Source organism: Castor canadensis, chromosome 15 (genome assembly GCF_047511655.1).
Source record: "Castor canadensis chromosome 15, mCasCan1.hap1v2, whole genome shotgun sequence".
Lineage (NCBI taxonomy): Eukaryota > Metazoa > Chordata > Mammalia > Rodentia > Castoridae > Castor > Castor canadensis.
This window is the reverse complement of record NC_133400.1, coordinates 2,299,795-2,324,900: the sequence shown is the minus strand read 5'-3', so window position 1 is coordinate 2,324,900 and position 25,106 is coordinate 2,299,795.

Below are 25,106 nucleotides of genomic sequence, written 5' to 3'. Positions count from 1 at the left end.
TTCTTTTCTCCACAAAGAGATAGGAATGACCAGATTAGAAAGGAAAGGCAAAGGAAGGACAGGGCAGATTCACTGGTGACATAGGGACCTCTGTGACCCAGGACACAGATGACGAGAAAGGCAACAGGAAAAATGAAAGCTAGATTGAAGCAGGTGGGAGGCAAAGTCTCCCAGCTCAAGGTCCTGAGCCTCTGTGACACTTTGCAGTGACAGTGTGCAGAGTAAGGGTCATTTTCACAACCATGTCCACGTCCTTCTGTAGAGTTCAAAGACAGAACTCCACAGCAGACCCATCCCGCCTTCCCAAATGTTCACTGCTACACAGGAGCAAACGGGAGAACCAACACTCCAAAGCAGACTGCTGAACATCGGAAAAGTAAGATTCTCACACACACAAAAGGGGGCAGAAAGTATTGAGGTGACCCGGATGCACTTTACTACAAGAGAAGTGGGAAGGAGAAGAAGAACAAGCCTGCTGACTAGGGGGACAACCATGGCTCACAGGCCATACATGACCATGGCCTGCAGTGCAGGGCTGTGAGTTGAGTGTGCTCCCACCCTTTGAAGGATTGTTCAAAAGAAAAGAGAGAACACAGGACAGATGCATGTGTTCCTCAGAGTCTAACACAATTTTCCTTCATAGAAAAAGCTTTGCTGACCTCTGCTATGAACAAAAAAAAAAAAAAAAACACATGCCACAAAGACATGTCAAGCTTCATAAAAAGAATGAAACTGCAGTCAGTTATTTCAAACTGAGCTAAAACACACTTAGGGAATGTCACCAAAGAACATATATCAGGTTTAGAAAGTGTCATAAATAACCAGGCATGGTGGCTCACTCCTGTAATCCCAGCTGTGTGGGAGGCAGAAATAGGAAGATCATGATCCCAGATAACTTGGGCAAAAATGTGAGACCCTGTCTAAAAACAAACTAAAGCAAAAAGGCTTGGGAGCCTGGGTCCAGTGGTAGAGCACCTGTGTAGCCCTGAATTTGATTCTCATTATTGCCCAAAACAAAAAAGCAGGGCATGGGGCTCACGTTGGTAACCCTAGCTACTTGGAAGGCACAGATCATGAGGATCAAGGTTCCAGGCCAGCCCAGACAAAAGTTAGCAAGACCCCATCTCAACCAGTACTGGGAATGGTGGTACACACCTGTCATTCGAGCTAAGCAGGAAGGGTAAATAGAGGGTCATGGTCCGAGCAGTCCTGGGCAAAGCATGAGACCCTATCCCAAAAACAGCTAAAGAAAAAAAGAAAGAAAGAAAGAAGAAGAAGAAAGAAAAGAAAATCTCATAATTGAGGTAACAAATGTCAAGAGGGAGAAGAACCTTGTCAGAAATGAGGTGCACACAGGAGAAAATACAAGAGGGAGTAAGATGAAGGTTGGGGATAAATTAAAAATGAAAAGGAAGAACAGTTTAAAATCATCTTTAGCAAAGCCGGGAGCCAGTGGCTCACACCTGTAATCCTAGCTACTCAGGACACAGAGATCAGGAGAATCAAGTTTCAAAGCCAGCCCTGGGCAATAGTTCCCGAAACCCTATCTCGAAAAACCCATCACAAAAAAAAAAGGGGAGGGCCAGTGGAGTGGCTTAAGATGAAGACCCTGAGTTCAAACCCTAGAACCACAAAAAAAAAAAAAATCTTCAGCAATGTGTTAATAAGGATTTGAGAGAAAGAGAAAAACACCAAGTCAGGCAAAGAGGATCCAACACATGGATAAGAAGCTCCAAAAGAAGAAAATCCACGACAAGCAGAAAGGCCAAGCACTGAAGCCCATGGAAATGTCCAAAGATTGAAGGTGTTGAAAATCGAATAAGAGCAGGCTGGGAGCCTGACCACATCCATCAGATGGGCCACCAAAGTATTCTGAAAAGTAAATTAGACTTTCAAATTAAAAACCCTTTGGCTAGTTAGGCAAAAAAGCATATGTGACTTACAAAGAAAACTGGATTACTGCCATACTTTTTAATAGCAAAAAATGAAGCAATACATTAAAAGTATTCAAAGAGGGAAATCTGAATCCAGAAGCTGGTGTTCAGTAAATCTGACCTTGAAAGAAATTGCACTCAGCTGAACTGCAATCAGAATGCAAGCCCTCCTGAGTGTGACCCCTGATCTCCATGCCATGAGCTGCAGAATGATGTCAGGCCGGAAAACAGCCAGGTGCCACTGGACAGGTGGTAGGGCTGGACAGGCATTAAATACACACTACCAATGGCACTAAGGTTATGAGAAGGTTAAGCCCGGCATGGTGGCACACCCCTGTAATTCCAGCATTGGGGAGGCTGAGGCAGGGAGAGCTTAAGTTCCAGGCCAACCTGGGCTACAGAGTGAGACCCTATCTCAAAATAAAATTTTAAAAGGGCTGGGGTTGTAACTTCATTGCCTACCATACTTGAGGCCTTGGATTCATTCCTAGAAGAAGAGAGAGAGAGAGAGACAGATAGATGATAGATGGAAAGATGGATAGATACATAGGTACAGATAGGTAGGTAGATAGATGAAAGATAGATAAGATTAGATTAGATTAGACAGATGACGGATGGATGCATGGATGATGCATGGATGGATGGATGGATGGATGGATGAATGAATGGGATGGATGGATGCATGGATGATGCATGGATGGATGGATGGATGGATGAATGAATGGGATGCATGGATGCATGAATGAATGGATGGATGGATGAATGAATGGGATGGATGAATGAATGGGATGGATGGATGCATGCATGGATGGATGCATGGATGAATGGATGGATGGATGGATGGATGGATGAATGGGATGGATGGATGGATGAATGGTTGGGATGGGTGGATGCATGGATGGATGGATGGATAAAGGGAGACTATATGTATGACAGTCACCTGCTCTGACAAGCGGGGCACACTTGTGGGAAAATCCCGGTGTTCGACCTTCATCGGTGGTGCTGATGCTAGCAGACTTTGAGACCACTGCATGGGTACGGTTGGCTAGCTGGAGCAAATCAGAGGCGCTCAAGGGAGAGCTCCACGGTCCCTGAGGTGGAGCTAGAGCATGAACTCACGAGGCACTTAGTCAGGAACTCCCTGGAACAGTCCTAATTTGTAATGATCTGTAATTCCAGCTTTTAAAACACTGCTCGTTAAGGAAACCAGACTTCTTGCAGAGAAGAGCACTTCTAGATTCACCGAGGAAACATGGCAGGCGATCACAGAGAAGCAGGGTGCATGGGAGAAGCTCGCTGTCCCACACTGATGGGAACCCAGCCAGCCCCAGCTCTAGCTGGTCAGGAGCCCATTCCAGCTTCAAGAAGGACGTGGATTGCCATGGTGGAGTCACTACTGTTTAAATGTCCACATTCACAGTGATGTTTTTAAAGCCTAAATGGTCACCTCTTGAGAATGACAAAGGGGGTGAACATTGCACCTCAAGAACTGAGTAATGAGAAGGAAGGGTCCCTCTCCTGTAGGGACTACAGTCACCTCTGGGTAACCAAATCCAGCCGAGGGGACATGCAGCTGCATAAACTTCCTCCAGCCAGTAAATGAAAACGAAATAATAGAATCAGAATCTCGATATTTTGCTGCCCACAGTGAGTTATTGGGAATACACCAACCACCAATCGCTGCTAACATGAAAACAGTTCAAACACCATGGAAAGAACCAAGGAAGAAACAATCAGGGAAAACAATAGTAACTGTAATTCCATCAGGCATCCTTGTGCACGAAAGCACACCTGGACAGGTGTAAGCCATATGCCAATGCTTGGTTGGGGATATTACCATTTCTCTTGCCTTGGAAACACAACTTTTAAGTTACCCCAAAGCAAAGAAAGCCTCTACCATTAATCTGAAAAATCTCTCCTCATTTTCATCACAACCACCCAACCAGTATGAATTGCAAAGCTGGATTTAAGGCATGTGTTTCATTACCGGAGCAATCCCATTGTCCCTGTGTTTATTTTTGGGTTTGATCCTTAAGGCAACTAATATTCATTTTCAGGAAGCACATCTACGAAAATCACACCAGCCTGTGTGCTGCACGTGGCTGAGGGACAGTGAGGGGAGCGCTCTGCCTCCCTCAGCCCGAGCGCCCCCGCACCCAGACATCTGTGGGTCCGAGGGAGAATTGAATCTGCAGGAAAAGGCTCTGCCCTAATTAGATTTTACTTGGCTTATTAGTAAATCTCATTCACCGATTTAATGAGAAACAAAAGTCGTGTGATAAAAAGTCATGAGCAATAAATAAAACGTTAGCTAAATTTATACAGCAGAGGGTTTGAAATTTTTCCTCCGTATCAGCAAAACTGAAATCCACACTGGAAACAGGAATTGCTATAAATGGCTTCAGACCTAAGCACCGGGGTTCTTTTTATGTCAGGATGTAGCTTATTCCAGAGAGAGCACACACAATTTAGACATTTAAAGTGCTAGAAGTGTGAGTGTCACCATCTTTCCTAACTGGGAGAAGTGACGAGAGCTCAGAATACCGCACACTGCCTATGGCTCCAGCTGTTCTAACAGCATTGAGTGTGTTGACCCAGTCAGCTTTATAGGGTAAATTATGACTGTTCCCATTTCTCTGGGGGGCAAAGTGAGCCTCAAAAATTGAAAAGACTTACTGAGGTTACTCAGAAAAGAATTGGTGGCAGTATTGGGGTCCAAGCCCTGAGCCCAGCCCCAGCACTCCCGTGACTCCTCACTCTGAAAATGGAGACAAGGATGAGTTATTCAAAACTTCCAAAACATAGGTGTCAAGAAGGAACAGCTCCTCTCCAGGTGGTGCTGGGACCCCTGAGATAGTACCTGCCGCTTGACAAAAGACCGTCTCCACCATCTCGGCCCAGTTGGTTCTCTGATGGTATTTTACTCTGGTTTTCAACTAACGTCAGAGGGCAGCTGAGCCTTTTGTGTTTCCTGCCATGAACCATCCACAAAGCTACCTCCTTAGCCACCAGGACGGCTGAGGAAAAGAGCCATTTTGTTCAGTGCAGCTGTTGTTTGCATGGAAGTTGGTAATTTAATAATTTACAGGCACTTGCTACACACTGATCTTCACCAGACTGTGTCATTATGGTTGCATTTTGGGTATGACAAGCCCAAGGCAGAAGGGCACATCCAAGTCCAAGCAAGGGCCCTGGGGCAGGGGTCAGAGTGGCCTGATCTGCAGAGCCCTCAAGACATTTGAATCCAACCAGAGAGAACCCCCCAGGGTTTGTGTTGTCCCTTGCCATCCAGTTAGAGGATGCACACCGGTCCTTGTGCCTGCTTGGTTGCCCTGTCCCTGGAGCTGCCCTGTCTCCCCCACTATGGGCTGCTCCCCCGACTGCTTCTGGAGGAGCAGTGGCACTGTCTCCCCCTGCAGGAGACCCAAGCTGGCTGATGGCTTAGTTCTTGCTGGAGGTCAGCATGGAGTGGAGCCTAGGCTGCATCAGGGCAGAGCCTGTAACTCCAGACCCCTCAGGCTGCCGGCTCCCTCCTCACTGGAGCCTACCACTCGGTCCTTCCTTTGGTCCCGCCTTCCCCTAATGTCCTTCCCCACCATGACCCAAGGCCTTGCCTTTTGGTGCCAATGAGAGAATCAGTCAGGCCCCCACCTGCACATGCTGGAAACCTCTCAAACCAGTTGACCAGAAAGGCTGTTTGCTGCTTCCACAACCAGAAACTCTGTGAGGAGGTCTGACCCCACCATGCTTGGTCCAAGGACCCCTTGGAAGCTCCCAGGAAGATTGTTCGCTCTCTCTCCTCAACTCACCTCGGTTTTGTCTTTGGCAACATGGGTCTACATGGGCCATAAAGGCTGAGGCTCCAGGAAAGTGGCCCAACTTTACCCAAAGCTATGAGGAAAGACCCTGTGAAGAACCAAACGTGGAAATGTCCCCTTCCCACAGGGGAGGATGGAGAATCTGAGCAGTCCAGCCATGGGTACTCCCCATCTGCCAGCCAGGAAGCAGGGCCAGTCCTGTCCTTAACAGGCCGCCTGGATTACTGTGGAGTAATGTGTTCACTCTCCAAAGAAATACCAAACAAATGATTCCCCCTTTGAGAAAAAAGTCCCTGCAGCGTCTGGAAAAGAGCCCCGTCTGCAGCAGGGTCACAAGACCATGTGCTCCAGGAAGGTGGGGAGGGCAAGGGCGATGTGGGATTTGGGCAGTTTCCATGGAGGGAATGGCCTTCTGGGCAAGGTGAGAGATGGCCAATGGGCCACTGGGCATCCGGGAAGTCCCAGCTCCCAGGCCTGGGGACATAAGAGGATGAGGGGAAAGTGACCCAGTCCAGAGGAACATCATGGCCAGATTGTCACCCTCAGTGACAAAGAGGATCCTGCAAATAACCAGGGATTCACTGTCCCTCCACACTGGGAATGCCCCAGGAAGGGCTGACTTCCACATCCACAGCGAAAAGAAGCCTACAGTGCAAACTCTGGGGCACTGTTGGGAAAAGGACGTCCCTGAGACCAGAGTCCTGGTGAAGCCTGAGGGAGAGGCCCGGGCCCAACTCAGTTGTTTTTCCTCCAAAACTTTGGCTGCCTGACTCCAGCATGATCAGGTCCCAAGCATCTGTCCACAAATGTTCATTGGCCTCGTCTCCAAGCTCCAGACAGACAGCCTTCCTCAGAACAACCACATCATGGCCTGGGAAACACGCTGACCCCAGAGCTGGGCCAGCTGAGATGACCAACAGGCTCCCTGCCACCTCTGCACACAAGGGGCAGTGACTTCCATATCCTCTTCCTCCAATAACCTTGGCCATGGCTCAGGCACTGACGGTCAGCATCTGCAGGCTTGCTCTGCACCCTCCAGCTCCATTGCAGCCACTTGAAGGAAAAGTCAAATAACAAGACCTCAAGTCTCTGACCTTCCCCTCACTGCAGCCACCCATAGCCAAATACACTGGGTACTCCACCAGGCACCTGCACTCCTTGCAGGGCCACATTCAAGACAGGTGTGATGCCTCCAACTTCCTCACCCTCAGGGGACACAGTGCTGAGGTGGGTTCAATATGGTCCCCTAAAGGTGACCAGAAAGATGACCTCCAGCACTTCCTGCTCCTTGGTGAAACCAGCATGGGCCCCTGCCCTGCCTCTCCATTCCCCAGTGGAGTTTCCCGAGGTACCCCCGAGGCTGAGGTCCTTGTCTTAGGCTCTGCTCCCGGGAACTCCGAAAAGCTGGGGTTTCTGCCCATCAGGTTCCTGCTAAATTTGCAGAGCACATTCAGGGGCTTCAGAAATTTGTTTAAAAAGGTGAAGCTCAGATGCCTCAGCTGGGCATAGAGGTGCACACCTGTAATCCCGGGTACAGGCAGGAAGATCACAAGTTCAAAGCCAACCCAGACAAAGTTATTGAGACATTCCCAATAGCAAATAAAAGGGCTAGGGTGCAGCTCAGTGGCAGAGCACTTGCCTAGCATGTGAGAGGCCCTGAGTTCCGTCCCCAATACAAAAAAAAAGAAAATGCCTCAGCTGGGTGCTGGTGGCTCACACCTGTAATCCCAGCTACTCAGGAGGCAGAGATCAGGAGGATCATGGTTTGAAACCATCCCAGGCAAGTAGTTCATAAGACCCTATCTCAAAAAACCCTTCACAAAAATAGGGCTGGTGGAGTGGCTCAAGGTGAAGGCCCTGAGTTCAAACTCCAGTACCACAAAAAAAAAAAAAAAAAGTCAGAACTCACCTTATGGGAATCAAAGCTGACCATTCTACTATCCTACAGGAATGGCCAATGTCTGGGGGCTAGAAGTATAGAGAGAGAAGAAAGAACTTATCTGGGTTATAGTTAAGACCTGAGGAGGAGCAAGGACTCTCTGGACCCAGGCTGTCAGTGAAAAAGTTTTTATCAGGCCGAGAGGAAGACTAAAGTAGAAAGTGCCTGGTGACCAGCAGGTGAGGCCAACACCTTGACCCAATCTGGTTATAGTCACCTGAGAAACACCAGCCAGGCTTGGTGGTACATGCCTGTAACTCCAGCACTTGGGAGCCTGAGGCAGGAGGATCAAGAGTTCCAGGCCAGACTGAGCTACACCGCAAGACACTGTCTCAAAACAGAACAGAACAAATAAGCCCAATACTGCCTGGTCCCATCCCTGGAGATGGGGGCCACAGTAGGGGCCAAGGCAAAAAGAAAAGAAAAAAACATTTATCCTGTCTCTATTAAAACTTTTGGTATTTTGCTCAAAGATTTTTTATTTTAATTTTTAAGATTGCATTGAACAATTATGCATCTCCACAATGGTCACTTTTTGGTACCACTTATGGTCTGCACCAACAGCAAGCCCCTCACTGGCCTCACCCAGCTCTGGCCCTGCAGTGTTATTTAGGCAAAAGCTCAAACCATCATGAGAGTGTCACCTGAATTTGCCTCAGTCCTGCACATTGGAAATGTTCCTGTCACCTGCCCCACATAGAAGCAGATGTGCACAGAAGCTTTTCACAGTCACTGATCCAAATCTCTCTCTGCCAGGTGGAGCAACTGAGGCCCAGAAAGGCCCAAGGCTGTAAGAGCTCCCATAACTGTCAATGGCAAGCTTTGCCTGAAGCCCAGGTCCGCCTGGGCGGCCACCTCCCCTCCCCAGACCCTTTGTCACTTGATAAATCCAGGAGGGAAATGAGCGAGGGCTGTGGCCTCTACTTTCCGCTGGCCCTGGTTCATTTCTGGAGTGAGGAAGCCAGCCCTGGCTGAGGGAATCATAAATTCCACTGGGAAGGAGCCTGGAACTTCTGAGCCAAAGCCAGGGCTGCCCAGGGCATGGGGCTGGCCAGGGGGAAATCACACTGCACCCCTTCCACCCCCACGGCCGCGAGCCCGGCATTTTCAGGCAGTGACATCAGAGTGGAGTGAGCAGAGACCACCCTGGGAAGGAAAACAGGTCACAGACAGGGGGAGGGGAGGGACGGTCCACCGCCTCCTTTGCCTTGGTGACCATGACAGATTCAAGAATAAAATAATCCCTATGAGGGGGCTGCTTCTTGAGCTGTCACTGGGAGCCCGCCCAGGGCTGGCGATGGAGTATTCCATCTGGTCCAAGCCCTGGGACAGCCCTGGGGGAAGGGACAACTCCAGGCCCATCTTACCCAGGGGACAGGGGAGAGTGGGGCTGGGACAAAGTCAGTGGCATCTCTAAAGTTTCTCAGTAAAGAGCCCAGGCCGTGAAAATCAGCTAATGCCCTCCCGGCTGGAAGGTCTGTCTGTGCAGGGAGCCCCAACCTCTGCCCCCAAAATGTGAGATCAAAGCCAGGTCCTTCCCTCCACACCCCTCAAGAGCTGCAACACCCCACTCTCCCACGGTCCCCGTGGGTAGCCCCCTCCCTGCTTTGGTTCCCTTATTCTCTCCCCTTTTGCCCCCCGCCCACCCACTCATAGTCTCCCAGCCTCTCCCTTCGCTACAATCCCTTCTACCAGATCAGTTGAAGTGCCCCCCAGATGGGGGGGCTGTACCTTCAGAAATTCTGCCCTTCAGTAGAAAAAACCCAAACTCGCCTTGTCCACCCACACGTGAGATTCCTGCAGAATTACATGCATTTTCTGGTGAGGAGCAGGGGCTTAAATATTTCTGATGAGACTGGCTGGGGCTGGCTGGAGCCGCATGGGATCACCCACCATCTATCAGCGAACGGCCAGCGGAGGCCAGCGGAGGCCAGCGGAGCTCCTGCCATCTCCCCTGAGCACCGGCCTCCCGCCCAGAGGTGGGAGAAGTCGCTTCCCACCATGAAGCCATTTCCTGCTTCAACCAGGTGGAAATCTGTTACTCTCCAAAGGTCAGACCTCGTTTAATTTTGTCCCCTTTTGTTAAGAATGTTCCTTTAAAAACAAAAAAAACTCATGTTTCTTTCCAACTTTTCAAAAGCTAATTTGTGTGGAAGAAGAAGAAAGATTAGGATAAAATTTCAAATATTAAATTCAAATGCAGGATTAATGACTTTTATTCCGAAGCCCAAGAGGTTGTCTGGAATTTAGGACATTTTTGGTGTAGTCGACACCAGACATAACCAGATGGGGTTGTGTTTTGGACCAACTCAGCACAAATTTAGCACTTTGAAAGACAATCTCCACGTCTGTCTTAATACAAACAGTCCCCCTTTCACCAAGCCCATGGTCCAAGATGAATTCAGAGCCATCAGCTTGAAGACAAAGACTAAACACCATTTAAATGGGAAGGAAGTAGCTGCGAGTGTGGACCTCTTAAATGTTCCCTTCCTCCCCTGTGCACAGGCGTGCAGAGGCCAGAGGCATGGGGCAAAAATGACTAATCTGAGAGAAGGAGAAATGTCCTCTGTAGATAGCACAGGACCCTTTCTGGAGCTCCAGTACAGGGCCTGGTCCCACTGACCAAGCAGCTCTTGCCAGCCCTACACCAGGCCCTCTCCAGGTTACTTTCCCAGCCTAATGTGGTTCAGATTCCTTGGAAGAATCCTGAAGAGGCGACTGGGTGATTATCCAAGTCCACAAAGGAACCTCATCGAACAGTGTCCATTTGACTTTGACATAAGCACGATAGGGTAGGGGATGCAGCGGGGGGAAGGACTGATGTCAGAGACTCCGTGCCAGGCTCAACCAAGAGGGTTCTGTGAACAGACACCAGTGATGACAGAAGGCCACTGTATAACAAGTTTGGAAAACACTCCATGCTCCAAGACAGGACTGGCAAATCAAACCAGGGCTTGCCAGCCAAACCCGGCCCACCACTCAACTTTATAAATAAAGTTTTATTGGGATACTGTCATGCCCCTCCTTCCAGTGAGACCCAGGACCAACACCTGCACACCCCAGGCTCTCTCTGTCCTGGGTGTGGAAGGCAAACTGGGCCCATTATCTGACGGGTCAGCCCCAGTGGCCTGGGCAGCGACCCAGCCTAATGACGCGTTCCGGGATCTGACAGCTGAGCAGGTGCGGGGCAGGACAGACCAAAGCACATTCCCACAGGGCTGCTGGCAGCACGGCCTGTGTGATGGGGCTGGGGAGGGGCAGGGGAAGCCGGTGGCCTGTCCAAGTGTCCCCCCTGCCTGGGGGGGTCACCAGAGCTGGAACCGGCCTGGAGCCACAGGCCTTCAATCTGTCATGACAGCCCTGGGGACAGAACAAGTACAGCCGGAATGCTGTTTTCCCATCCTTTATTACCCCGGTTGAGACTTGACTGGAAGCATGAATGGCACCGAATGGAGAAACTCAGCCAGCAAAGTTTGGGACTCTCTGTGCCACAGCTGCCCTGGGTATGACAGTAGCAAGGTCATCAAGGCTGAGGCCTTGGCAGGTAAGGTGACAGGGATGGGCACAGATGGGGCAGGGGCAGTGTCCTCACTGACAGCTTTATGGTCTCTCACTCACTGCTACAGAACTTGCCAGGGCAACAACGTCACCAGGGCTCCCTGGCATGGCATGTCACCATGGTGGGCGGGGCTACCTGCCTTGGAACCCAGAACCAGGAAGCCCCCTATTTCCAGCTATGAGGGGTTGTGACCCCTGGGCCAGCACCTAGGCTGGATTCCAGGGGGAGTCTGAGAGCCAGGTTCCCCTCCCCACACGGCTCAGTTCACATCCACTGCCCTGGTCCCCTGCCATTAACAAACAGTGTCCTTGGACGCTGCCACACTGGGGTACTGAACTCAAATGCAAATGTCCCTGGGGGGGGGACAAACTGTTTATTATAAACCTTAGGCCAACGCAAGGCCCAGCAGGAACTGCTCTCGCCCAGAGTCCACTACCCACACGTGGGGCAGATCCCGGAAGAGACTCCAACAACCAGGGTGAGACCCTACCTGAAAAGTAAAATAAAGCAAAAAGGGCTGGGCTATGACTCAAGGGGTACAGTGTCTGTGCAGCAAACATGAAGCCTGAGTTCAAATCCCACTACTGCAAAAAAAAAAAAAAACCCTGCCCTCAGGTTAACAACGCACTGGACCCCACCCAACCCTAGACCCAGTCACCCCTCAAAACCTGCTTCTAGTCAAATCTCTTGAGACTCCCAACAACCCCAGGACATGGACATGGGCCTTGAAGCCCATTTATGAGCATGGAACCCTGGGTACAGGCCAGGGGCAGTTCTCCTGAGGCCACAGTACTGGGAAGATGCAGACATGTAGCCTAGTGCAAGTTGTGCTCACCCAAAACCCATGATCCCTCCTGCACCCTGCTGCCCATGGGTGAGGCGGATCCCTGGGACCTGGGAGAAGAGCCGGGAGAGCCAGGGTTCCAGTTGAGGCCTGGAGGGGACATCCTGGGCCATTTCCCCAGAAGGGAGACTCCCAATCAGGAGTCTGAGAGGGAGCAGGGGGCTGAGGTAAAGTGGGCGCAGTGAGGCTCCCGTTCTGGGTGACCACAGAGAGCTGGGCACCTCTGTCATTAATCACAGACAAGCACCCAAGGAAAGAAGAAAGGCCATTCCCCAGGGCTTTGAAGAGAAACAAAACCTTTCTCCCAAGGTCCCCATCTCCCTGGGGTCTGAGAGGTCCCCACCTCGCCACAATGGAGAATGTTCCCCTGGCTGGCTTTCTGTGGATGGCCAGGAAGATGGGTGAGTATCAAGAGACAGGTTCACAGAGTGTCCTTGAGGTTCCTCCAAACTCCCACCATTGCTTAGCATGGAAATGACCCCTAGTGAGAAGACCATGCTGGGAACTTGCCTCTAAGCCCGCTCTGTCACTTACTGTGTCACTAGATTGTCCTCAAACCTCCTGTGGGCTTCAGTGGCTCTTAGGGGAAATGTCAGGGTTCCCATTTTGACTTAGGAGCTCCAACAGACGGATGCATTCATCCAAGATTAGGTAAAAAAAGAACTCAAGAGTGTGCTGCGTGGCTCAAGTCAACTCCAGGAGCACGGAGTAGGACTGGAAACCAGACAGGTGACTTCCTGAGCCAGTGGCATTTTCCTGGCTGCTGCTCCTACCATGTTACAACACAGCTTCGGCAGCAGTTAGAAAGCACAGTATCCTAAGAGTCCAGCTATGAGGTGGAGATTGGGAGGATCATGGTTTGGGGCCAGCCCAGGCAAAAAGATAATGAGACCCCCATCTCAACAAACAAGCCAGCCATGGTGATGTGCATCTCTGATCCCAGCTATAGAAGGCACATAGTCCAAGCACCTGACAAAAAGAGAGAGACCCTATCTGAAAAATTACCTAAAAAGCAAAAAGGGCTGGCAGTGTGGCTCAAGAGGGAAAGCACCTGCCAAGCAAGCTTGAGGCCCTGTGTCAAAACCCGGAACCACCGGAGAAACAAAAGGAAAGCACAACTCAAGTGGCGCTAACCGCATGTCTGCCCAAGATCTGGGAGAGAGGACAGCTTGTCCCTTCCCCTCTGGGACACGCGGCTTGCCACCACACGTCACACAAGTCAATGCTGTCCTGTTTCCTGAATCTCAGTTCAACGTCCTGTTACAAAGGGAGCACGCAGAAGGCAACTCCAGGATTCTGTCCCTCCCTCCACCTGCCAGCGTCCCTCGTCCTCCTGCTGTGTCTCTGAGCAGGGCCAGCTTTTCCCAGAGGCCATCCCATCTACCTGGAGCCCTGCGCCTCCCCATCTGCCCAGGCAACTCCTGACCTCTCAGGCCAGCTCGGCCTCCTGCGTCTGCCTCAGGCCTCCATGGCTCACCTCCTTCCTCTGGTCTTGGGACTTCTAGCTCCTTCCATTTTGCAATGATCCTGTTTGGCTAGTGGCCTGAGGATGAGGGACACCTCCCCAAGGCGGACCTGGTCTGCTTCTCTCAAATGACTGGCACATCCTGGGCTATACCCATTAGCTAAAGGAGTTAAGGAACCAGGCCACCATCCCGAGTCTCCATCACGTCCTCGCAGATGGACACAGCTCGGAGTTGTTCTAAGAAAACAAACTGGGATGGTGGCCAGTGCTGAGGTTGGAGACCCTTCACCAAGTGGCCAGAGCTAGCTCCTGCTCTGACTTGCTCAACCCTCCCAGTAGTCCTATAAAGGCACCTTTTTCCTTGTCCCATTTTATAGGTGAGGACACCCATGGAGGGGTAGGAGCTCCTCTAAGTGGCTGCTGGGACAAAGCAAGGTCCTGGCTTGCTGTCCCTCAGGCTGTCCTCTCTGCACTCTCTAGCCAGAAAGTGGGGATACCCAGGAACTCTCCAGGAACAGAGCTGGGAGGATGCTACTAGCTAGAGGCCGAGAGCCTCTCCTGCTCTTGTCCCAAGGCCTCTTCTGTGTCCTGGCTACTGCCCTGGGAGGAAGAAGCTTGCTGTAGAAGGTCACTATCCCTTGAGGCAGTGCCCAGGAATAGGCCTGGGCTGAACTGGGCTATCCATTACAACCACTGGGCCACCTTGGAAACCACTACTCTGGATACCAGTCCCTTAGGCTGGGCTGGCCCAGGAACACTTCACAGCCCCATCTGAGAAGCCCTGCTGCCTCTTAGCCCCAGCGGTGTGACAGGTCATTTGCCTCCACCCTCGCCCCAGGCCTCAGCACTGCTGCTCCAGTGGGCGGGAAGCCGCAGGGCACACGCACAGCTTGCGGGCCTGGCACGGTTCTTTCTGTGCCACCAGCCTGCAAGCCGAGGGTGGCATGGTGGCTTGTGTATCAGTGTCTGGTCTGTCGAGACAAAGTACCACAACCAGGCAGCTTGCACGGCAGACTGTTTCCAGTCTTGTGTTGGGGCTGGCTCCTCCCGAGACCCCTCTTCTTGGCAGTGTCCTCACAGGGTCATCCTTCAGTGTGTCTCTGTCCTAATCTCCTCTTAGAAGGACAGCAGTCATAGTGGACCAGGGACCACCCAGTGACCTTATTTTGACTGAATCACCTCTAGGCAGGTCCTGCCTTTGTAAAAGTCACAGGCTGATGTCCCAGGGCTCAGGTCTTCAGAACATGAAGTTCTGGGCACTCAGGGCACACAGCCCCTGTTTGAGGTGCCCTGGGGGGTGTTGCTGGGCGTCCTGACCCTCGCCCGCCAGACTCCTGAGCAGGTACAGCAAGGCAGGGCAGTCGGGCAGGGAGCTGGGCTCCCATCGGGAATCAAAAGCCCTGAATCCAGACTTCCCCTCCATGCCGCCACCCTCTTTGCCTCACTGCCCCTTGAGGGTTAATCAGAAGTTCCCCCACCCCCAGCTCTGGGTGGGTTCAATGCCCCCAAAGCTTTATCATCTCCCCCTGGCTGGAGGGCTCACATTTCTCACTTAATTATGTGTCCTGCAATCAGAAGAGAGAGCCGTTCTGTGTTCAGTTGGCGACAGCTGTGAACTGTTTATTTACTCTTCCTCAGCCCGGGAATGGCTGTAATTTAAAGGTTCAGATCTCAGCTACCCTGCCTGGTGCAAACCCTGCTTAAACACTTCCATATTGCTTCAGTGGAATGTCGCTGGAAGCTACCCCCACTCCCCCGCCGCCCTCCCCAGACGGGGAGCCGAGAAAGCAGGTGTTCCTGGTTATCAGGGCTGCAGGACGAGGCCAAGAGTCCCCCTTGCCCCATCCTTCACAGCAGAGCCTGTGTCACCCTGAAGAGCAGGGCAGAGAAACTCCAAGCCTTAAACAGGGGGCAAGGACATGACACACTGGGACCCGATGGCCCCCAACCACCCCTCCAAATAAAAAACATTGTCTCTGCTGCAGTCCGAGCCCCAGCTCTCACTAATTCCTGAGCCAAATGGTGTAATTACCACTTAAGTTGTCAAATGGCAACCAGATGGTCTTACCTTTCACACCAGCGGTTTAATAAGCTTTTAGGTGTGACCTTTGCAGTTTGTCCTCCACCTGCACAGGCCCCCGATTTGTGAAATCCGAGCCCACAATTAGATCTGATAATGAGAGCCCAGGCGCGCCCAGCCTTGAACTCTGCAAGCTTACTTCCAGGGGTGCCCTGAGAGCAGCCCCTGCCCCTGACAAATGGCATGTGTGCCCCCACAAATGGAGGGGCCCTGCGCACAGCCCCCGGAGGCCACCTGGAAGATCACAGCACAGAGGCCCCGAAGCCCCAGAGGGGGCCTGGGGGTGGTTAGCTCGGCAGGCTCAGAAGGGCTGCTTCGGGGTGAAGTTTTCCAAACTAGCTGCTCCCACCTGACTATGTGCTGCGAGGAAGTAGCTCTCGGGGCCGCCTGCCCCAGGGATGGCCCATCTGGGAGGAAGTCACCTTGTGAGCACCGGCAGGTGGGCCCCCGCTGCTTGTGCCCATCCATCATTTCACCCCAAGTGTGTGTGTGTGCCGTGTAGCTTCACGGTGAGGAGGATGGTCTGATGGTAAAGTCACACTGTTCCACACTCTATTTTCCAAAATCAAATGATTCTTCCTTGGGATGGGGCAGACCCTCGGACAGTTATGAATCACCTTGCTCCAAACACCATTTCTCGGGCTTCAGATGGACAAACTTATTTAATAGAATAACCCGAGTCATGTTTTATCCCTGTTTGTAGACTAGAAAACTGGCACAGAGAGGTTAAGTAACTTGCTCTAGACCACATAGCCAGGAAGCAGTGGAACAAGGTTGGAAACAAAATCATGCATTAGGGATCATATTTGGAAAAAAAAATAATTCAATTAAAAATATATTGCTATGCATGTGAAATGACATGTCATTTATATTAAACACAGTTTTTGTCAGTGCTGGGTTTGGAAATGCCAGGTTTTGTTTTGTGGTACTGGGGTTTGAACTCAGGGCAAGGTGGGTGCTTGAGTCGCTCCTCCATCCCTTTTTGCTATTATCTCTGTTTTGGAGATGAGGGTCTCGCTTTTTGCCCAGGTTGGGCTGAACTGAGATCCTCCTCTGTTAAGCTTCCCACTATTGCTGGGGTGATGAGTGTATACCACCACACCCAGCTTTTTTCCATTGAGATGGGATCTCAGAAAGTGTTCCAGGCTGACCTAGAACCTCAATCCTCCTGATCTCAGTCTTCCAAATAGCTAGGATTCCAGCTATTTGAGCCACAGGTATCCAGCAAGCACTAGCTTTTTTGAGAAAAGCCCCCACATTGATCTTCTCAGTGCTCCGACAGCCTGATGACAATGGGCAGACACAAGGACAAGGTGCAAACCAGAGCTCCAATCTCGACCAGAAAGGGATTCTGGTTAGGGCAGCCACAGGCCAGAGCGCCATAAAGAACCCAAAATTCTGACTGCCTTGTTCTGTGGCTCTGCTAGGGACTCAGTGTTCCCCTGAGCCTCACAGAGACCCTGGGTTTGATGGTTACATTGAAAACTTACTCCAAGGAGTGTCACCATTCTTACTAGGGTGCAAGTGACAGATGCTCTGGAAGATGGTGGCAGGTCACACAATCACCTTATGGTCACCATAGCTTCTCAAACAGGTGGCATCTGATGTCATCATGTTTACTAACATAACGGAGGCAGTGGCAGCTTTTAATAGTAAGTGTCTACAATTCAGAAGGTAAAGCAAAAGCGAGCTGACTTCTCGTGTGAAAAGAGGTCCTGAAGGCCAGGCCTGGGCAGGCTGTGACCCAGGGCCACACTGCTGGCCACTGGGGGCTCTGCTGAAAACCCTTTCTTTGATAGACAATCCTGAGGAAGGAGGCTTGGTCGGGATCACGAAAGTGCCCCATGCAACAGGTGATAGCATTGGCCCGTCACAAACTTACTTGCACATGAACTAGGGCTCCTGGTGACAATTCCAGGACTGAGAATCCACCAGTATTGGGAGCCACGAAAGTTCCACGTTGTCCTGCCCCCCACACACACACATACACATTCCTGTTACCAGAAGATCAATGGCGACCCTCTGGCCCATGGATCTTCTTCCTAAGCCCTAGTGGTCACGGTCCAGTCTCCTGAGCCCATGTCCCTGAGCCTAGACCTGGGTCATTCTCTGTAGGAGTTGACTTTGTCTCTTGTGCCCCTGGAGGATTCCTGCTCAGAACTGAGGGTGCATCGCTCCATCCTAGCTGTGTCCCAGTGTCACCTCCCTTGACCTTGGTGTCCCAGCCCCTGGAGGCTGGAGTTAACTCACCTCCCTCCAACCCAATGCCTGGGCAGACACTTGGCCTTGGTGGCAGCCAGTGGCTGGAAAACCATCCCCACCGTCAGAATCACTCATTCGCTTGCTTTTTCATCCTCTCCAGAGCACGAGCTTCTGGGGGCAGGCACTGAGTACACTCATCCCCATGTCCCCAGGGCCCAAGTGGGGCAGGTACCAACAATGTCCCACCACTCAGACAACCTTCTCCTGCAGACCTGCCACTGAGATACTGCCCTGCTGATCCAAAAAGCTCACCCAGGAAGACACAGACAGACAACGTGACACACCCACCTGGGGCTCCAACAAAGCCAGGCAGAATGTCCAGCTAGTGACATTCAAGTGCTTTGAGAAGAACACAGGAGCTGTGATTCAAGGGTCATGGAAGAGAAGGCTGGCGAGGGCAGGGGACAGTGATGTGGCTGGAGCACAATGAGACATGGGCCTCCACAGTGGACCACTAAGGGAGCACTGCTGCTGTGCCCACTTTACAGACAGAGAAACTGAGGGCCCCCAGCAACAAGGCCAAGGTCACACTGTGGTGGAGTCTGAATTCAACAGGACAGAAGTATCCATGCCCATAGCAGCCCCCAGGGGAGAAAGGAACCTGGGGAGGATGAAGTTGATTGGTTTCCAGTTCCAAAAGTGGTCTGTGTGTGTGTGTGTGTGTGTGTGTGTGTGTGTGTGTGAAGTGCATGTGTGCATCTGTGTCTTAGGAAAAATAGTCTCAGGGAGGCCATTTGGCCCAGCCACCATATTTTATGTTTTATTGTATCCTTGCTTTGGGAAAACAAAAGCCAGCGATGGCAAAGTCACTCTGAGCCTCCAGCTTCCTGCTGTATGCCAACAGCGGCCCTGAGATGAGAAAATGGCGGAGTTCCCTAAGACTACGTGGGAAATCTATAAAAGACAAGGACCCAAACTTCAGAGGATGCCGCCCTCCTGCCCCGTTCCCCTTCATGCTGATTTTTAGACAGAGCCAGAGTCAGGTCAGCAGGGGGTCAGGCCAAGAGCTGCCCCCTCCTGCCTCAGAGCTCAGTCTTTTTGGTGACGCTGCAGTGACCAGAGTCCACTGTTTGCCAGGAGACCCTGAGCACGTAAGGATCCCTCCCTGGCTCCCCCAGGTTTCCTACCTGTCAGAAAGGAAATGACACTCCCCACGGCAACAGTCACACACTACCCGAGCATCCCTAAATCTGAAACTCCCAAATCCGAAATGCTCCAAAATTTGAAACTTTTAATTTGCCCAACCTGTAAAGTCTATGCAAATATTCTAAAATCTGAAAACTTCTGAGATCTGAAACCCTAAGAGTTTAGGAAAAGGATGCTCAACTTGTGTTTGTGAACACTCAGAGCTCTCTATGCCTCATCTCAGCCCCCTAGGAACCCAGTCAGAGGAACCAGAGCACCTCACTTTACACACAGGTAAAACAAGGTGTGAAAGTTTCGCCATGTGTTTGCCATGTGCAGAGCCGGTGTGTCCTGAGCTATGGGGAGCTGGGGGTGAGCTGCCCCTGATGGTGTTCCCAGGCATTTTGGCCAGAGTCCAGCATGTCCACTCAGGGGACAGTTACCAAAGGGGCCACTGTGTTCTCTCTGCAGCAGTGTCTCCATCCTTGCTGTTGTAAAGTCTGCCCCTGGAAGCACAGGTCACAGTCTTCCTTTGGCTAGCTGCACCCTGGGAATCAGCGCCCCTCTGGCCTCAGTGCCCTCAGCTCCAAGAACCTGGGATTACCAAGTGGTCCAGATTTGAGGCTCCCTACACCAGGGAATGGCAAGGAAATTGAGTCCCTCGATTTTGTCAACATTTTAACTTCTGCAGTGGAGCAGCACTGGTGCCAACAGAAGCCGGGATGCTCCCACACTCACAGTGGCCACTGCTGGCTCCAGCCTATCTGCTCTGTGCAGCCTGTCTGGTGTTTAGGATTCTCAGAAACTTTTCCAGGAGCATTATGTCCTAGGTTGTCACCATGGGTGATAAGAATTCATCCTTTCCTTCACCTGACTCACACCTGGTTTGTGCACAGTAACCTGGAATTGCTCCCAGCCACAACTTCAGGAAATATCATCAGACCCAGTGAGCAGCAGAGACCAATGTTCTGAAAGCCACCAAGAGACAGAATGACCAGCAGATTACTGTGAAGTTGAAACTTGGCCTGTCTGGTACCCCAGCCTGGCCCAAACTACCAGGCCAGTGTGCTCCCAAGTTTACTGGATCAGAAGAATTCCTGAGGTGCAAATGTTGGGCCCTGAGTTCCCTACCAGCTCTAATGAGTCTGATTTCGAAACCAGGGACCTGAAAATTTGCATTTTATTTTATTTTTTGCTGGTACTGGTGTTTGAACTCAAGGCCTGGAGTTTGTGAGGTAGACACTCTACCACTTGAGCCATGCCCCAAGCCCATTTTTTTTTCCCCAGCCTTGGGCTGGTCTGGAACCATGATCCTTCTACCCCTGCCTCCCATAGCTGGGATTCGCAGACATGCAACACCACACCTGAATTGTTGGTTGAGGTGGGGGTCCAGGTTGGCCTCGAACACCATTCCTCCTGCTCTTCACTTCCTGAGTAACTGGGATTACAGGCAGGAACCACCATGCTCTGCCCTGAGAATCTGCATTTTAAGCAAGCAACATTGAAGATAAGATTACAACCCATTGTCCACTCTCACTTGTAGAATTAGACTAGTTACCTGCTTAGTGCCAGCTCCACTCAGTTGGTATTATCTGGTGGGTGAGGCCCATTTTCCTGCACAGCGCCCCTGCAGGCCAGGCAGCATACTGCACCCCCACCACCCCTCCCTGGCTGGGAACCACCCATGCCCTGCACAAAGAATGGACGGAAACAGGAATTCACCCCGTGCCATTTCACACTGCCTTCTGCAGGGACGGGCTGCCGAGCAGTTCCTGGAGCCCAAGCAGCTGAAAGGTCCAGGGACACGGGCAGAGGTGGTGGCAGGAGCCCGGCGTAGTGCCGAGGGGTCTGGGAAACAAAACACAGGCCCCCCCCCCACAAAGTTGGCTGGAGCCATCCCCGCCAAAATTTGCAAGCTCACCACTGCGCTTGGAAACCTCGCCTGGACACAGCACAGGACGCATCCTGCCCGGCAGAGATAAGAGAGAATCCCCAGGTTCTCACCACCAGGCAGCCTCTGGGGACCAAAGAGCTGGCCTCAGCCCCACTCTGAGGAACGTGAGAAAGATGCCCAAAACAAACAGCCAGCAGGGAAGTGCCTGCCAGAGCAGCAGAGCCTGCAATTTTTCACCCTTCACCCACTTTGGGACAGGACCTCTTCAGGAGGCGGCCTGTGACCAGGGGTGGAGAGGGTCACCTACTGACTTGGTACTGAAATCATCTTTGAGGCTGACTTCAAGCCTGCCCTATCTCGTTCTGGTGTGGGGCAAGTGGCTGTGCCCACTCTGTGACTCTGTTCCCTCACCTACAAAACAGTTCTGCAGGTGGAAATCTCTGCACTCTTCCAGGATTAACTGAGGTCCTGTGTGTCCCTCAAGACACAGCCAATGGTTACTGAGAACCCAGAACTCCACCACAATATCCCATCCAGCCCTTGCAGCTGTCCGTGAGCTGGGGCTCTTACCAGCTCCATTACTCACTAAGGAAACTGATAGATGCCAGAGCATGAGGGTTTTCCAGAGATGGACAGACATGCTCAGAGCCAGGACCCATGCTCAAATACTATGGTGCCAGCCTCCTTCCCAGAGCTTGACAGCACCTACACCCACTCATTCCCATCCTTCCTCTATGAGGCTATGACATCTGGCTCAATTTAAACAAGTGCTGAGTATTTGGACTGCTTTTGTGCACACAAAATAATAACAACCAATAGAACAAAACCCGAGTCCCAAGCACAACCCACATACCAGTTTCCTTCCCTGCACTTTCCACAGAGATCCTCACCATGGCCCCAGATGAGAGGTGTGGTCATTACCCCACTCCCCAGATGAGTGAATTGAGGTGGGAAGGGCATAAGTCACCTGTCCAAGTTATCCCAGGGCAAGCAGGATAGTATAGGGCATGTCACAAAGCAAGAACCCAGCACTGGGTGCCACATCTGGGCACCAGCTCTCTTGCAACGTGTTCTCCCCAATGACTCCTTTGGAACCTCCAGAAGAATTAGACCCACAAATTCCAAGTGAGTTCTATGTCAGACTTTTACCCCATAGAACTGTAAGATAATAAATTTCTGTTATTTTAAGCCACAAAGCTTGTGGTTGTTTGTTACATAGCCACAGGAAACTCATGCAGCAACACAAAGTTGTCCCTACATGTGTTGAGTAACTGATCAAATGCCAGGAGCACCCTTGCCAAGATTTTCTTACCTTGACAGAAAAATTGCCTGCATCTTTCTAAGCCACTTGAAGTTGGACTATTTGTAGCGTGAAGTTTAACACCTGACAGCAAAATGCCTGGTTGGCACCTGTGTCAGCCAGGTAAGCTTTCATTTCAAAACTCTTTTTATGAGTAAGAAATGCCATCTGAAGTGAACACAGCTGATGGTATCTTGAGGTCTGAAGATGAATTTGGATGGCTCTGGAATGTGTAATGACGTCAGAATTCCTTGGGCAAGGCTTTTAGGGAAACTTTTCCATTTATATAATGCCCCAAAGCCCTTCCAAGAGGAGAAATGGATTGTTAATTAAATGTTTATTGAACAGAAAAACAACAATCCACAAAGGCAAAGAATGAGAGAGGAAGAAAGTATATACAAAACACCAGAAAAAAACCACCATGATAAGAGTGTGTCTTGTCAGTAATAACCTTGGATATAAAGAGATTAAATTCCTCACTTTAAAGAGACTGATTGAGTGGATAAAATAAATGAGACTCAACAATATGCAGTCTGTGGGAATCTCCCTTCATCTATAAAGACAGACAGAGAATGAAAGTGAAGAGATAGAAAAGGATTTTCCATGTAAATGGGAACCAAGGTGAGCAGGAGTAGTTATAATCAGATCAAATATAATAGGCATATGAAAAGAAACAAAGAGGTCACTATATGATGAGGGAAAGATCAACTCAACAAAGGGCAGTAACTGTAATAAATATGCATGCACCCACTGCTAGAACCCAAGTACATAAAGCAGACATTGTTAGATCCGAAGGAGAGAGGGACTGCACACAATAATAGTTGGGAACTTCAACACCACACTTTCCTCAATGGCCAGACAAACAAACACCCACGCTTCGGATCAAACGGACCCAGCAGACATTGACGTGACATATCATCCAAAAGCTGAGACAGGGGACATTCTCCAGGATAGATGTATGCTAGACCACAAAACAAGCCTCAACAGTTTTTTAAATTGAAATTATGACATTTGTCTTCTCTGGTCACAATGAAATAACACCAGAAATCAAAAAGAAAAACTTTAGAAATTATAAAATGCATGGAAATTAAATAACATGTTCCTGAACAATCCAAGGGTTAATGAAGAAATCAAAAGTGAAGCTGAATGATTTCTTAGAACAAATAGAATACAACATACCAAAACCCTAGCATGCAGCAAAGCAGCACTAAGAAGCAAGTGTGGGCACCAAAAAAGAAAGAGTTCAAATAAACAATCCAACAGCACAACACAAGAAACTAGAAACACAGAACAAACTAAAGTCAAATTCATAGAAGGAAAGAAATAGCAAAAAGCAGAGCAGAAATAAGTGAAATAGAGAGTTTGAAAATATAAACAAAACTGGGAAATCACCTAGATTAACCAAGGCAAAAGGATAGAAGACCAAATTGGTAAAATTGTGGATGAAAAAGGAGACATTATGACTGATAACATAAATACAGAGGGTCACAGGGACTATTATGAACCAGAAGACATGGATAGATTTCTACATGCAAATAACTCACTGGAATTGAACGACAAGGACATAGAAAACCTGAACAGACCAATAACTAGTCATGAGACTGAATCCTAAATAAAAATCTCCCAACCAAGAAAAGTCACAGCTGACTTTTCTCAAACCTTTGAAGAGCTAATGATTCCAAAGCATCAAACTCACTCTGCAAGGCCAGAATTGCCCTGACACCAAAACCACACAAGGACAGAGCAACACAAAACTACAGACCAGTATTCCTGGGGAAAAGATGCAAAAATTCTCAACAAAATACTGGCAAACCAAGTCTAATGGTGCATCAAAAAGATGACACACTGTGATTAAGTTAGGCTTAGCATGATCCACACATGCAAATCAAAAAACATAACATTTCACATCAACAGAACAGAGGACAAAGTCCATATGATCAACTCGATAGATGCAGAAGTAGTCAAAATTCAACTTAATTCATGATAAAAATGCAGAAGAACAGGAGGAATTCACCTCAACACAATGAAGGCTACATATGACAATCCCACAGCCAACATTGCACCGAATGGGAGAAAAGTTGAAATAATTTCCTCTAAGAGCAGGACCACAAGAATGTCCCCTTTTACAGCTTGAATTTAGTAAAGCACTGGAAGTCATAGCCAGAGCAATAAGTCAAGAAAACTTTAAAAGGACATCCAAATAGGAAAAAGGGAGGTCAAATTGTCCATGTTTGCAGATTACATGATTTTATATACTAAAAGTAACTTTTAAAAAATACTAGAACTGATAAATGCATCAGCAGAGTTTCAGAACTAAAAAACAGCATAGAAAAATCAGTAGTTATTACATGAATAACAAAATTGCTGAAAAACAAACAAAGCAAACGATCCCATTGGCAAATAAAGTAACATAAGATAAAATATACCTAGGAGTAAATTTAACCAAGGGAGAAGAATGTCTACAATTAAAATTGAAAAACACTGATGAAAGGAACTAAAGAGGACACACAAAATGGAAAGATATCCTATGATCACAGATTGGAAGAATTAGCCTCATTAACAAGTCCAAAACACCCAAAGTAACCTGCAGTGTCAACACAATTCTTGTCAACATACCAATGACATTCTTCCCAGAAATAGAAAAAACACTCCTAAAATTTGTACAGGATCACCAAAGACCCCAAATAGCTAAAGCTATCCTGAGGGGAAGGGGAGAAAAGCTAAAAACACTGTAACCCCTGACTTCAAAACATACTACAAAACTATAGTGACCAAAACAGCATGGTACTAACACAAAAACAGATATATAGATCAATGGAACAGAATAGATAATCCAGCAGCAAATTTATAGATTTAGATACATCTGATTTCAACTGGAAAAAAAAG